This window comes from Centruroides vittatus, unplaced genomic scaffold, assembly GCF_030686945.1.
Source record: "Centruroides vittatus isolate TY-2023 unplaced genomic scaffold, ASM3068694v2 contig_2939, whole genome shotgun sequence".
Lineage (NCBI taxonomy): Eukaryota > Metazoa > Arthropoda > Arachnida > Scorpiones > Buthidae > Centruroides > Centruroides vittatus.
The window spans coordinates 22,080-38,259 of record NW_027121866.1 but is presented as its reverse complement, the minus strand read 5'-3'; the positions used below and the strand labels follow the sequence as shown (position 1 = coordinate 38,259).

The 16,180-nt window shown below is 35.1% G+C and overlaps 2 non-coding genes across 2 annotated transcripts; one reads left to right on the top strand and one right to left on the bottom strand.

Moving 5' to 3' along the window:
• Positions 1–1,143: 1,143 nt before the first annotated feature.
• On the bottom strand, positions 1,144–1,216 carry TRNAV-CAC (transfer RNA valine (anticodon CAC)). Its single transcript has one exon. It is a non-coding gene; the product is annotated as a tRNA-Val (tRNA).
• A 464-nt stretch (positions 1,217–1,680) lies between these two features.
• Positions 1,681–1,753, top strand: TRNAV-UAC (transfer RNA valine (anticodon UAC)). Its single transcript has one exon. It is a non-coding gene; the product is annotated as a tRNA-Val (tRNA).
• Positions 1,754–16,180: the final 14,427 nt, after the last annotated feature.

The following is a 16,180-nucleotide window of genomic DNA, read 5'->3' as shown; positions in this document are numbered from 1 at the left end:
GTCTAGTCTATAGACTTTTTTTAAGTATAAATTTCAGACAGACTTTTCTCAGACGATAATCATCAAGATCGGAAATTCTGCTGGTGTTGTTTGGGAGCATCTGTCAGTGCCGTGTCTTCGTTACTTATTTCTTTTTTATAGGTAAGCAATTTGCTTTCTTTTTTTTCTGTTGATTGTTTTATTTTTATTTATAGGTTTTTTTTTGTATTTTATGGACAGATGCTCCCAAACTTTAACTAGTTATTACATTTTATTTTTAAACCTTAAGTTATATGCAAATTGTCATTTATTTAATTTACTATTGTAATAATATATAATTTTTGTTTGTGATCTTATGTTAATTGTATCTAAGTGTTTTGTTTTTTGGGAGATAGTTTTGCTCCCGGCATCGAGGAGTTTATCCCGTATGTTTAATAAATAAAATAAAATAAATAAATAAATATAGGGAGTAAGGAAAGATTTAAAGTAGACTACTTGTTAATTTTCATTTTGCTTTATTAATACCATTAAAAAATTAATAATGAAAATATCCGTTTTCTCTGAAGGAGCCGATTAATTCTTACTTGAAACCACTGTCACCAATTGTAATATTTTCTTATCACAAAGTTAAAAAGTACTTAAATCTACAAAACGCGTAGTCTAAACTTACTTAAATAATCGCTGCAAACGAAGCAAAACTAGGGAAAACACTCGCAATAAATAATCGCTCGAGTCAACAATAGATCCTCTCTCAACAACGAGAAAATTTCATTGTTGCGTAGCGACTAAATTTAATGATAAAAATTTCGGATTTCGTGGCGTATTTCGTGATTTCCGTGCCTCTATTTGTAAAGCGAGTGATTTTGTCGGGTCATTGCAAGAGTTCGTATCGAGCCTTTTACTTGTCCTCATAGACACGAGTCATTATCAATTTACATGAAAAACACTATGACATTAATTCAAATTTTAAAAATTATGTATGGTTCCATGTATAGAAAAATTACTAAACATAATCTATATTTTATTGATAATTTATTTTCCCATTGGAAACAATTTCTTCTTTGTTCTACTGGAAACACGTGATCTGCGATGCACAGAAACGTGACTAAAAAGCACAGTCGTATTATGCGGTGCGCATTTCGATTGACAAAAGAAAATCAAAGCTGTGCTTGCCAGGTTTCGAACCTGGGACCTTCCGCGTGTGAAGCGGACGTGATAACCACTACACCACAAGCACTCGATCGTTTCCCCCAAGGAACTTTTCTAAGAGCACTTAAATCGTTGTGATAACTTCAAGTGCAGCAGCGAATCCGGATCTTTTCTTACAAATTTCTTACAAAATCCGCGGTTAACGAGTTTCCTTTGTCATGGAAACTCGTTAACGCGCGCGAGCACGAGTAGACACGTACGATCCATTTGTTTTCTATTCGGCAATGGCGATTCCTCGCAGATCTAAATCGCAAAGTCGTTTGCTCGTCTTATCCTTCGGTTACGTGTTTTTCAAACACCAACTGCTTCGTCGTTATTACAGAAAAATAACCGACGGCTCTTTTCGGATAGCTTTAAACTTCATCGGATAGCCTGAGCCGAAGTTTCGTTCGGCTGGAACTATCCTATCACGTCTGTAGAGCTGAACGAAAAAAAAATAGTTTTGTATAAGATCTCAAAAAGAAGAAACGCCGTTCTGCCGTTCTGTGGCAGATGTCTGTGGTGTAGCGGTTATCACGTCCGCTTTACACGCGGAAGGTCCCAGGTTCAATTCCTGGCAGACACAAACTTTTTCGACAGCCTCAAGAGAAAATCTTTGTTCGACGCAGGCGATGATAGCGGTTCGGTCGTCTTATTTCCGTTTGAACTCTTCTTTTATCAGTTCGTTTAACAGGTAATAACTGGCTCGGTGCGGAGCCGTTGCTGCTGCGGTTTCGAGAGCGTTGTTTCCTAAATGGGTGGGACGTTTCGACCGGGCATCTCGTGTTAGACCGTAACTGTCAAATCCCTGTCGCACTGTTCACGAACGCACAAGTTCATCTTCTCCACCTCGAAATGCGAAAACTTCCACGGAGCTGAAACAGCTAGAATTTTCATGATCATTTCTCCGAGGTGATGTTTATCGATTTATTTCAACACGTTTAGAGATGTCTAGGTGAAACGCTGTTTATCATTCTGATAAATGCAAATACCACGGGTGACACGCGATCTTTTTTTGTTACAAATTACGTTGCAGCTTTTTCCCTTAAACTATTCTCTCTCTTTATGCTGCAAAAATCATTTCCACGCCGTGTTTTAGAAATTTTTGAATTGCTGGCGTACGAGTGAGTAACACAAGAAAAATCAGATTGATAAAGTTGATCGGTGCATTTCTTTCGTTCCACCAACATCCTAACGCAGCTGGTACGAAGGACCGCAAGCCGCACTCGCATTTAATGTTATTAATGAATATCTCAAATATGTTTGTAATAATATTTATTAAAACATTTTACAAATTTTAAAAATATTAAAATATCTATTATTAAGATTATTAAAAAATAAACTAATTTAAAGAAATAGGCTTCAACGAAATTACGAAGAAATTTCGAAAGGATAATTAATTAAACTTGTATCTGAGTAAATCTCTTCGCCACGACAATTCCCTACTGATAATTTATCGTACAGTTCGTTGTCTGAATTGGTGCCATACAAATGATGGTCTTCTATAGATTTTTCTTCGTTAATCGACGTGTCGACCACGAACGATTAAACGTACTTCGACACATCGCCGTGTTTTGCCTTGTCCTGCCCAGAGACATTCCCTGGATTTCGGGTATTTCGTATTGTTTCTTTTATCACCGTGACGTTATATCGCCATTCGTCGTAAATATTATTGACATAATCACGATGATAAATGACATTATCTTGTGAAAAGTTGTCTTTGTCAATGAGCAAAAGCAAAAGCGAAGTTCGTCAATCGGTGAGATTTCTTCATGCCTTGAAAATAATTTTATACACAAATCACTCGAGTTGTTGTCGGAGTGGTTCACGTCTAAACATTCCTTCGAGTATTTCTCATCTCCAGATCCAAGATATTCCTTTGAAGATTGTATTAGGCTCGAGTCGGCTTGTCTGAGATCCATTTCACACTCGACTTCTTCCGGTAACATTTTTGGGTGCGAAATGTCCGTAGTTGTATGTCTAATAGTTACTTTTGGCGGCTTCGTTTAATCTTCGAATCTGACTTTTGCCGAATGTTCGGGAAAGATAAATTCTTCTTCCACTTGTGTTTCTTTATCGTGTTTATATTTATTTGGACGAGAACGATTATCTGCCGATAAAGCGAGTTTTTCGTGAGTACTAAGAAGTGGTATCAGAAAATCCTTTTTGGCTTCTAACACAGCTAGAATTCTTTTCTTTGCAGGCGGAAATGCGCGACTTTTTATTTGAATTTAATCTTCCTGATCGTACCATTGAATTACTTTTACTATAACGATTGAGATGACGCAAACCGCTAGAAATGTTGCGGAGAAAGTAGTGATGTAGGAAAATATTTTAGGTTTGTCAATCCAGGAAAATTTAAAGTTGAAATCCTTTTTGTCGATTCTAAAGCTTGTATAATTAACGTTTACAGGTGTTTTGTGTTTTAATGTTCGATGTTTATCATTCAAATCTTTGTTTTTTCTAACTTTCTTTTCATAATGTTTCTGGATATCGAATGTCGAGTAGTGTTCGTTCTGTGTATGATGCGAATTTTCAATGATGATTTTGTTGAAAATCTTTTCGTGTAAAGGCTCGGTTGTTTTAGTATCCAGCTTGTCCGGTCTACTCAATCCATATCTTTTGTATAATTGTTTTAAAATTTCCCATCTTCACCTGGCTTTTGCATACGTTTCATTCGATGTTCTGTGTGGTGTGTTTTTGAGTTTCGTTTTGTTAATAGGACCACCATAGAATTTAGAGAAAAGTTTTCTCAACACAGAAGGCATTTCGTGTGGATGTCGTCTTTTCTTCTTTGCTTCTCCATTCCATCGATAATTACTGTCCCTGGCTTGAAAGTAGATTTGTTTTGAAGTTTCTTTCGATGATTTTGACCTAGTCCGGTAATTTGTGATGAAATTTCTGATTTCATTCTGTTTCTCGGATGGAATCGAAGCTTCTGCATTCTGCAATTCCTCCGCTGGGTAATTATGGTCATATTCGAGTAATGAAATTCCTCTTGAATTAGCTGATAATTCGAAAAATTTCAATATAAACAGATAAATTACGAATATCTTCAGAATTTTACACTTTATCATTTATTTTAGAAAAATATCGCCTGCACTCGCTTGGCAAATAGCAACAATAATGAAACTAATAATATTGAAAGATTAATTGTTATCGTAACAATAAACAATTTTTATATTTCGTAAAATTAATAAATATCGTATGACTAAGTTATAATTTTACAAATTTGATTTTTGATAAAAATATAAAGCAATAGAGCACTACTAAATTAGTTTATACGCGGGTGGCTTATGTAAATTATGAAATTATAATGTTCGAATTGAGAGAAACGTCACACCATTAAATTCTATAACCACATACACGTGACACTATAAAAACGGAAATTGAGACACAAATTATTAAATTTGTATTTATGTATTTAAATATGTATTTCGGTCGATTACTCGGTGGTTGCGATAACAAAGCTTACTACAGTAAAAAGTGGTAAAACCACTGAATACTGATCGTGAGTTCGTTCTTTTCCAATTGGCTGTCTACTTGGAGCTTTTTGGTGTTTCTTCACGTTTGTAACAACTAAATAGTGGATCGACAGTTAAGCGACCGTCGCCTAGTATCACGTTGCTCTATACCAATACCAATACCAATTTAATATAATAAAACTGATTGGTGTTACACCAGACTTTTTTAACATTACGCGAGTTGAAATGATTTCGTTTTTGCGTCAGTCTCAGAAAGCATGTGGCTATAGAATTTAATGTTATGACGTATTAGCGATATTGGACATTAGCTGTAGTATGATATTTTTGGAAAATAATGTTCATTTAGATGAAAAATGAATCAATATGAATCTGTCGACATTCACAGCTAAAGTTTATCTATGCCAATTGACAGAACAATTTGGGAATATGTATGGGGGAAGTGATATGAACATGCTCATATTACTTTTCCTCTTGTCACTCTTCACCATTGAAAATGAATATTTATAGGCTCGTGCAACGAATTATTTTCAAGAACAAGAAACTGGGTAAGATGTGAAAAATGAACTAAATGAGCACAAGAAGAGTGCGCGAATGTTCTTTAACTCAAATACATTGTGTTTGTAAAAAATGCATACAAACTGTACAAATTATAAGTACTGTGTATAATAACTGTTCGAGTTCTTCCCTAAATATACTCCGTTAGTAACATTTATTATATTGCAAAAACCTCCGAGAAGCGGCCAGTGACGGGAACTTAAAAAATGACATTATTTGGATGTTATTTTGTATGCATGTTGTTTTAAAAAGTTACTGGAAAAATGGCCATTGTTTAGTAGTGGTTTATTGGAGGTGCTACTGTAATTTACAAGTTGTTCAAAATGTCTGTGAAAAATGAAAATTAAACGTTGTGTATTAGCTACATATATACAAGTAGAAATCAGAAATTACTTCCGAAAATATAATACGGTAAAATACACTTAATTAACACTTCTATTTAAGTTAACAAGGAAAGGGTTGAATAGGGATTGTAATTGCTGGATCCCTCATCCAGCAATCCAGCTGGATCCAGCGCATTCTTCGGCCTGCTGGATCCGCAAATACTCAATTAACTTTCTAAATAATTGCGCAAAAGTCTACGTTATCGCGTTGCCGCTTTGCTAACTATTAGACTGCTACTAATTACTCACTAATTACTTACTCACTACTTTACTAACACTAATAATTGTGAGGTTGCCGACTGGGTGCCGACTATGTCAAGAAGGTCAAGCGGTCGCGAAGGGTCGTATGTGGGCGATCGGCACTGAGACAGACTCTACGGTTACAAGAAACCGTTTATTTGACACGAAAGAAGCTTACAAGATTTCCGCGATCTTGGAAGTTCTAGGTCGGCAGCAGCCTCTGGGTCTTCCTCTCCTTTCGAATATAGTCTCATTTTGAAGGAGTGTCCCTAGGTCGCGAATGGCCAGTTCCCTCGACGACTCCGCGACTCCAGGACGATGCGGTCGACTTCCGTTGATGGAAAGATGTCGATCCGAGGTCGGGAGACGGAGACGAAGATGGGCACCAGACACACACACAACAATAGATCCGTCACTTGGAACTTTCGGGAGAAGAAGCCCTCGCGTCCTTGAATTCTCGGGTTTTATCTGTTTTCCTCCGATTCCGCTTTCCGATTGGTCTCTTCTCGTCACCTGGTGACAATTCGAAACCTTTCGGGGGCGCGGGAGAGGTCAAAATCGAAGTTTAATTCGATTCCCACTCGGAGATAGACGATCTACGTTTCCCCATTGTTCTATTGTTTAAAAGTTCGCGTCGTTTTCTTTAAGAAAAACTATTTCTAACTTCTATTTTTTTTTCCTCTAAAAAAAATAATTTTTTTCTAAAAATAAATGATTTTAACGAGAATTACAGTGAGGTTCGGACCTATCCAGAGCCTCACAAATTAAATTACTTATAAATAAACTATACCTTAATCAATACAGCAAAATTTAATAAAATAATAACGTATTCAATCGCTTTTAACCATCTTCCTCAGTTACAAAAAAAAAAAAAAAAAAAAAAAATACAACATTAACTATAGAACATAAAATGTGTTTCGAATAAATATAAAAAGAATAGTGCTTAATTAGAGAAGAGCGTCGATAAGTGGAACCAATGGGACTGCGGTCCTTCCAGTTAATGATTTGTTCCAGTTTCCGACTTTGTACGAAAAAATACATTAACCTGTCCGATGTTCAAATTTTTCTCCGTTGCGTATCGCTTCCTGTTGAATTTTTCTCCGTTGCGTGTCGCTTCGTGTTGAATTTTCGTCGATTTTAAGCCTAACGAAAATTTTTATAATAATAATCGAGGCTATCGTATCGTTAAAAATTATTTCTGCATTTTGTACAAACAAAATAAATATATTAAAGAATATAAAAAACATGAAAATTATACTTTAGAAGTAAATTTAGTATCAAAAACATTCGATTCAGCACGACACAGTCCGACTGAAAATCGTTCACTTTCCGGCCATTCCACTTACCGACGTTCCACTTAACGACGCTCTACTGTACATCCCATTTTTTTAAAACAAGATACATAGATGTACTGCCAGGTCTGATAATTTTCGTATTGTATACCGACGTAATCCCACTGTTTTCAAACTTTTAAGAAACGATTAAAAAAAAAGCGGATCGGAATTCAACAACGGGTATATATTCGGTGCCTTTACACAACCAACGTTTCAATTCCAAGCTTGTTTATGTGGGTGCAACGATGCGCAGTTTAAAACAAAGGCTCAAGAGCAGAAATATACAATCAGTAAGAACCTTGACAACACCTGCGCTGGCATCATACGCAAGACAGAAGGTTGTTAACGTCCAATGGGATCAAGCGGCAATTATAAAAACGACGACGAATAGGCAAACGGTCAAACATGTTGAGAGATTGGAAATCTGCAAGGCGCACATGACAACTGGTTGTATAAACCATAGAGATGCGGACTCATTGTCTACCATGTGGAGATCCTTTTACATTAATTAATGTTATTAACGGACAATGCTGGTTTCGTTGTTATATCTTATATACAGTAATACCCCGAACTTACGCGATAGGTGGGACCGAGCGATAACCGCGTAAGTCGAATTCGCCTAAGTCGGGGTATAACTTCGCATATAAATACATACAAATTATTTTTAATTGGGGCCGGAGACTAAAGAAAACGAAAATTTAGAAAAAAATGTTTAATAAAATCTTAGATAATACATATGTATAACAAATTATATTATTAAAATCGTAAACCGAAGTTATTTTGTTATAGAAGGCTTCCTAAAATCTAACATATTTGTCTGACGGCTCAAAGATTTTTTTTTCTCCCGCAAAATTTCCTCGTAGCATGCTAATAATTTTTTTTATTTCTCGTTTTGTAGAAGAAATGCGCTCTTCGTTGGAGTCTATATTTTCTAAAATTTGTAACCTCTTTTTAATTAAACTGAGGCCTTCTGTCAAGTTTCCAACCGTCATTCGATCATCTGATTGAACTGGGTCTAAAGGGTCAAGTTTTGCCAATTTACAAATTTCTATTTTTGTATCGAAGTCTTTGAATTGTAAAGTTAACATTATTAAAGATGGAGTTTTTCTTTTCTTGTTTGATGCAGAAGAATCAGTTCTACTTCGTCTGGGTGACACAGTAGAGTGTCAAGTCTCCGTAGATATAAGAAACACAGAAATAAATAAGACAAAATAAATTGTAGCTATGCGTCGATTCCGCGCGACACGTCCGAACCTATAAGCTGAACAATAGTTTGGGGGGAGTGAGTAATCGAGGGTTGCGTGGCGCTCAAACAAAAGACGAATCCTCGAGATTTGAAAATCGCGTAACTCTGGGTTCGCGTAAGTCGGGGTAGCGTAAGTCGAGGTATTACTGTACAGAGTGTTTTTTTTAAACTGACGGTACTCAGAGACATCTGTAGAGCAACCTAACATCCGGACTGTCGCCAAATTTGGGAGAGTGACTAAGGACGACATGGGAAAGAGATTCCGCGAAGAAAAAAGTAGTACCCAAATTTGCCGGTAGGGGTGGATTTGGCGCTGTTGTAGCGAAACAGCTAAGAATCTGCATAAAATCCAGCTGCAATTAACAAACACACGAATAAATAATCAGACAGAGGTTTCAGTGTAATAACGAAAGTTTAATTAATCAGCAAATAACCTTCTCCCTTCTTCAATGTGATCACCGTCCTGCTGGACAACTCATTGCATCCTGAACATCGTGTTCTCTATGGCCGAACGTAACATGTCCGCAGGAATGTTCATCACAGTTCGAGAAATGTTGTCCTTCAAAGTCATCAAGTTTGGGACACTACCAAGATAGACCTTGGACTTTAAGTAACCCCACAGGAAAAAGTAACATGGGGTTAAATCCGGAGAGCGAGGCGGCCATGCAAGTGGAAAAAAGCGACTGATGACCCTTTCTTCAGTGAAGTGCTGGTAGCTTTTTCGCTACAACAGCGCCAAATCCTACTCTACCGGCGAATTTAGGTACTACTTTTTTCTTCGCGGAATCTCTTTTCCATGTCGTCCTTAGTCACTCTCCCAAATTTGGCGACAGTCCGGCTGCTAGATTGCTCTACAGATGTTTCTGAGTACCGTCAGTTAAAAAAAAACACCCTGTATATATTTTTTCCGCTATTTATTTTGTTTATTTATCTATATTTTGTCCGTTTGGGCGTTTTCCGTGAATTTTCATATTTATTCCGAACACATTTTATGTTCTGTATTTAATGTTCTATTTTTTTGTAACCGAGGAAGATCGTTAAAAACGATTGAAAACGTTATTATTTTATTAAATTTTGCTGGATTGATAAAGGTGTAGTTTATTTAACTTATTCTACCTCCAGTACATAGTTTTATATACTTATAAATAACTACAGACTAATATGTAGAGCCTATATATGAAAACTGGTAAGACTGATAGCCACTTAGCCACTGATTATCCGTCCTTACATTATTATAATATATTAATATAAATTAATCAGTACAATTACCTTTGCTATTATTTAACTTAAAGATTACATTATAATTATAATCTAACTAAACATTTAAAGTTAATTATCTCTATCTCAAGTGTTAAACCGAAACAAAGTTAAGTTTACTACCTAAATGTGTAAGAAGTTTTACTGATTTATAGTGACCAGTCTAAATAATAAAAGTTTCTTAAGTATTTTTTAGACAGATAATACTATTGCACCAAAAATACATCCATGCTGGATCCGCGCTGGATCCAGCTGGAATGATTTCAATCCAGCAAAAATCCAGCTGGATTCAAAACACTGCTGGATTGCAATCCCTAGTGTTGAAGTACTGTCGTGGGAGCTTGGGGGCCATCAAAATCGAGTTCTGGGAGTTTTAGGCAGGATCCTGCCACCAGGTGTGTAATATCGGACACACCTCCGATTTAGCCTCCAAAGAAATCAGATTTGTAAGGTGCGAGGGTAAGAGTCACTCCGAGGTTTAAGAATAAGTATCTCAGGAAGGTGAATGCAAAATCAATTAAATCAGTACAAGCTACAACATTCTCCTCTGATGCGAATCTCTACGGCTCTGTTGGGTCCTCTTTTTTGTAGTTGAGTATCTTTCGGTGCATTTACCCTCTTGTGTTTCTCTCTCTTTCTTCGTTTTCTCCCTTTTCCCTCTATCTTCTTTATCATTTTCTTGACTATATTGAATTATATGTGTCCACGTGATATGGATAAAGTAATATCTGCCATCTAACACTATTAAAAAAGGGGAAAATGACGATCACCTTTTTCGTCTTTTCCTGGGAATGTTGTGAGATTGATAACAATTAATTGATCATTTTGTTTATTCTAATTCGTTTCTCTTAATTATTTTTAATAGGTATTGCTAAAAATTTAGAAGGACGGTCCCTAAATTCGGAAAACTAGGCGAAATTCTTTTAAAACATTGTTTGATAACATAAACTATCCCGGTGTCGCATTCACACATCTTCGAAATGTGGGTGCAAAGGCGTCTTGTCTGGATAAAGTAAAGATTATGAAACGAAATTTGGCATGGTAGCTTGTGGCATCGAATAAGAGGACATTGATACTATTAAATTTTGGTCATTAGACTTTGAGGGAGTGCGGGATAGTGTCATGTCATTTTTCGAATGAGATTTGACTTAATGACGATTTATACAATTTATATATATATATAACTCATCACTTCCCACAAAATTGTGCTATTGTCATTTTATAATACTGTAATTAATAATGTAAAAGTTATTTTTAAAACAAAATCTTATAACAGCCAGGAAAGTTATGCAACTTATTGCTGGATGTTTTCTAATTTCTAATATCATTTAATATTTAAGAGTATTAATATCTCTAATGTTTAAAATCATATGTAAGAGTAACATTATGTATACATTAAGACTGTGTGTAACACTGATCTGTTAAACGCTAATTTGTCATCCCTATTCACGTTAAGATGTGTTCAGTGGCCAAGTACAGAACATCACTAAACACCGGAACTTGATCCTTAGATTCGCTCCTCGTCAATAGGATGGAGGTTTTCGGATTCACGTGTCTAACACTGAATAAAAACCAGTTTTCCATAGAATGTCCTCTGCAGACATTCCTCACGGCAGCGTGCCCATGCGTTGCTTGCGTTACCTCATCACCTCACTCCACGTAACGTTAAAATGATCTCGTTTATCACTTTTTCATTTAAGAGACCGTGTTTTAGCATATGCTAAGCGTAAACTGGGATAACAAATTGTATTTGATACTTGAAGCCATTAATATATGAATTTACTTAAATGTTATCAATTTGAATTACGACGTCTTGTACTTGCGAATGTTCATAAGGCTCGAAAATACAGAATTCAGTGCGCTGGCCATCTGAAAAATAATAATATAACTTAAATATTAATATATAAAAATATATTTTTTATTTAATAAAAACATTTGAAACCTTTATCGGAAACTTTTTTGTGATAAAGAAATAATTTCTTAATGACAAGCATAAAGATATCCTTCCAAATCTTTTCATAAAGTTTAAAATCTGTAAAAAATTAGAAATATTTTAAAATATTTTAAAACCTTGATATAGTATTTGATAGTTTAGAAATAACACAGTAGGCTGATCCTTATTTACCTTGGGTGCCAAAGTAAATAAGAATCAGCCTAATGCTTTTGGGTACTGGGGTTCGAATTCGAACAAACCACGGGAATTCTTCATTTGTGCAATGTACCCTATGTTATGCCTTTCCGAACTCACGATCGGTATGAATTAAAGGCCCTCCTAATCCCACAAGACAGAAAGAGTTAACAAAAGAAAAGTATACAAATTACAGGAATAGGTTGAAAAATACTAACTTTCAACTTCCGTTCCACAGTCAATTCGCACTCTGCGAATCTTCTGATGTCTTGAAAGTTATTTTGCATCTAAAAAAAATTATGATTATTTAGAAATGCTTCCGCAAAGAGATACAAAGATTCAATAATATAAAGATATATAAATGAGCTTGTGGATAATATTACTTAAAAGTTGACAGACTTACCGTCGCTGTTAATATAGATGATAGGAAACCAACTATAATGCATATCAATGAAGCAGCAATAACCAGAACGAAGAAGACGATTCGAAGTATCAAATTCATTTCGGTAAAGAAAAAAACGTAATATACGAGACTTGTCTCCGATATAAGACCGGCGTATAATATAGCATACTCAAGATTGAGAGTGGTGTTTATCTGATTAGTGAAGTCCCATATTTCGGCATGTTGTAGCATTATTTCTTCGAGTTCCATGTGAATATTGCGAGTGCTTTTCTTTAATAAGAACAAATCTTCCGCTACTCTCTGAAATCCTTCCATTATAACGACAGCCAAAAGGAAAGAGAATAATACAAAATGAAATATTCCTCCTATCATGAAGCTAATGGAAATCCCAATTTCTACACTGCAAATAAGGGCTTCGTATTCATATTTCTGTACACTTTCTGTTGCCCTGTATAGGAACATGACATTGATAAATTGAAATATAAGTATTGTAACTATCATTATTGATAAAGTAAATAATGTTGAATAGTAAACCAAGGTTCGTATCTGTTTTACGTTAAGATATCCTGCTGTTCTTAATTTTATAGTAGGATTTACTTTAAACCTTTTTAAAATGCTAAAAGTGGACGTGACAATAAAAATAAAAATTAAGATAAAAATTCTAGTAAAGATGTCGTTTTCCACTAATAAAAACCAAGAATAACACGGCACATACTCTGCTAAATAAGGAACCGCCATAAGCAATACCAGTAGGAAATGTTGCCAATAAATATATTCAACAAAATACGAATAACAACCTTTAAATAGTTTTTGAAGAGGTGTGGGATCATCTCTGCATTTACATTGTTGAAAGAATTCCCAACCATAAATCATCGCTGTATCTAAGCATGGTCGGAAAATACAATTTAAACATATTTGTTCATGAAAATACTTGCGCAGTCTTGTATATTTTTTCATATTTTTCCGTATTAAACTGCTGATTTAATAAACCAAAATAAGTATTTGATGGGGCCCACTAATGACCGATTGAATAAAACCACTGAAAATTGGTCGCAGATTCGCGTTTTTGTGACGAGCTGACTACGTCGAGAGTTCCGGGGTTTTCTTTACGTGCCGTTTTGTCTTATTTCATCAAGAAAATCCAAGTATAAGATGGAATATAATAATATCTCGCTACTCCCCTTAAAATGTACTTGATGTAACAATTTCCTTTTATTGATCGAATGCTTTTAAGTATGGTATGTAGAATTTTATGGCAGAGTATAGCATTATGTTACGATATAAATTAAGATGTAGTCAAACTACTTTTATATTGTGAAGCACACGTACAGTACATTCATATCGATTCATAGATCGAATGTACTCAATAGCTACTAAGGACAGCAAGAGCTGGAATTCACCTCAATATTTAATGTTATGTAGAGAAAATGAAAAGCGCTGGAATTTAGCCTATTCTAACTAAAATGAAGTAAACAAAAGGTTCGTATCAGACTTAATATATTCGTTTTTAGGCTTTAATTGCGGCATTATCTTTTATTTATGAGCAGAAGTTGGTTATTAATTTTCTCTGTAGAATATATAACATATTTATGGCTCAATAAATATAAAAATGTCAAACACAATTCAAACATAAATAAAATATTCCAAAGTTAACATTCGTTGGAATTTTTAATCGGATGGAAATTTCTACTGGAATTTCTAATTTACACAACGTCTAACAGATTTATGTAGGTATTTACAACCGAATTATGTTACAGTAGGAAGTGGCCTTGTGTTAGGCAATGGCTTTGTTAATTTGCATAATTTCTCTAGTTCTTTAAATCTGTAAACTAAAAATAATGGCGAAGTGTATGTCACAAATGACTCCTTTTACATAATTTAATTTTTCAAAATATAAATCAATTAATTATCAAAAAAATATATATAACGAAGCAAACTTGCCAATGTGGTAGGTGCATGCAAAGACGGAGGAAGAGTTCTAATGAATAGTCACTTGTAGGATTGTTATTGAGTGTAAAATATAAAAAATTACCAATTAGATTCGCTATGACTACGAAGGAACACATCGAAGAATTTCGTTTGACAAGAAGTAAGGTCAATTTTAACTATAATAGAAAATTCTAAACAAAATGGCGTGTAAAAATCACTTCTGTTTAATTTCAGATTGGTCTTTTAATCCACGTTGCGTCGTATGCGGTTCTGCTTACTGGACCTCGTATTACGGGAATTTTGGATGTAAAAGATGTTTAAGGTTCTTTCTGAGATGCATAATTGAAAGGAAAACTTACAAATGCAGGAACTCGGGAAACTGTCGAAACGTCTATTTCTCTTCGATAGTTTGCAAATTCTGTTACCTGGAACAAATGTACAGTTACGGTTTCCGGCCTACAAGGTTTGGTAGGCACCACGAAAGTTGGTACATGAAAGATAAAATATCGTCGTTGCGTCCAGTTCGGGTGATCGAAGATTCGCAGTTTCGTCTTCTATATTTTCTTGTAATATTACATCGAGATGAAATGTGGCTTCCGGTAAGAGTGTTTAACTGATGCTAAAAAACGAAAATTTAAGTATTCACATTTTACTTAAACCGGATAATTTATCACTAGCCACGTATTTGTATTAGGCTACAACCTACGTGTTCCGTTAGTGTTTAAATCAATTTACGAATGATTTACCAATGCCATTTTCCAACTTGGCAGTAAAAAGCTGTATAACAGAAGATACAGTGGAGCGTTATCGCATGAGCAAAAAGGGCAAATGCCTGGGACCACGCCAACAGGAATGCCTAAATCATTATTTTTAAGAAAATATTATCATCAAAAATTTCCCAAGAAAAATGTACGTGGTGCCCAACTCAAATTAGCCTGAGCCTCATGAATTTATAACACGCCACGGAGAAAATATTTATATCCTGTTGTAAACGTTTATTACTTTCCCGGCTCCTTCATGTAAAACAGAGAGAAGGTATGGCAATCGGTCAAAAAATGACCCCAAAATTTTCGCATTTTTGGGCTCGGGATCGTGAAACATCGAGAAATGCAGAAACATTCTCGGGATTTTCCTTCGTGTGTGTGAAGCGCATCATTTTGTTTATCCTTTTTGAAGCTTAACTGCAGTGCCTTTTGTCGAAAATTTTTTAAATTTAGCAGGGAGGTTTTTGTATTAGGAGGATTAATGCTGTTAAATTGCGGTGGTTAAAGGTCGACGGGCTGGAAAGATAAAGGGAGTCGGTACTTAATGACGATTTTACTCGTTATTAGCATTTACAATTTTTTGTAAAACTTATCCCTATCTTTAACATTAAACATTTTCCCATTTTAAAATAATTAAAAATATGAATAGTTTTGAATAAAATATCATAACAGATAGCGCCACCAAAACTTTAAATGTTGCCGGGAAAGTTAAGCAACTCGTAGCTGGAATTTATTTATTTCTTTTTCATTTATTCTTGTAGAAAGACCAAACGAACCAACACCTGACTCCCGGCAAGAGGCATTGGCTCGTGGTCTTTCTAGTAGAACAAATAGAGAAATAACGTTTTAAATCTTTGGTAGGAAGTGATAAATGCTCATGAAGAATATGACGAACTTTTACTTTACGCACAAGAGAAACTCCCGGAAGCGATTGAATGGTTGAATGAAAATCCTCCATCTTTAGATATGGCTATAGAGGTGAGTAAATTGTTTTAAAATTCAGACCTCAAAGTTAATGAATAAATATATCCATTTTATTACAGGATTCTGCTTACGGAGGTATGCGGTCCAGAGCTGCATGTATGCTAATTGTTAAAGAATCATTGCATTTACACGACGTTTTGAAAATTCACTTCGGTTATTACGATCCTTATAAAATAAGGACAGACACGCACCAAGACTTTTATTTAGATATTTTAAATGGTATAAGGAGTTTTCATGCATCTGTTCAAACTGATGAAATAAGTTTAGAACTGCAGAGGCAAATTGTTTACGTAAGAGATATTTTC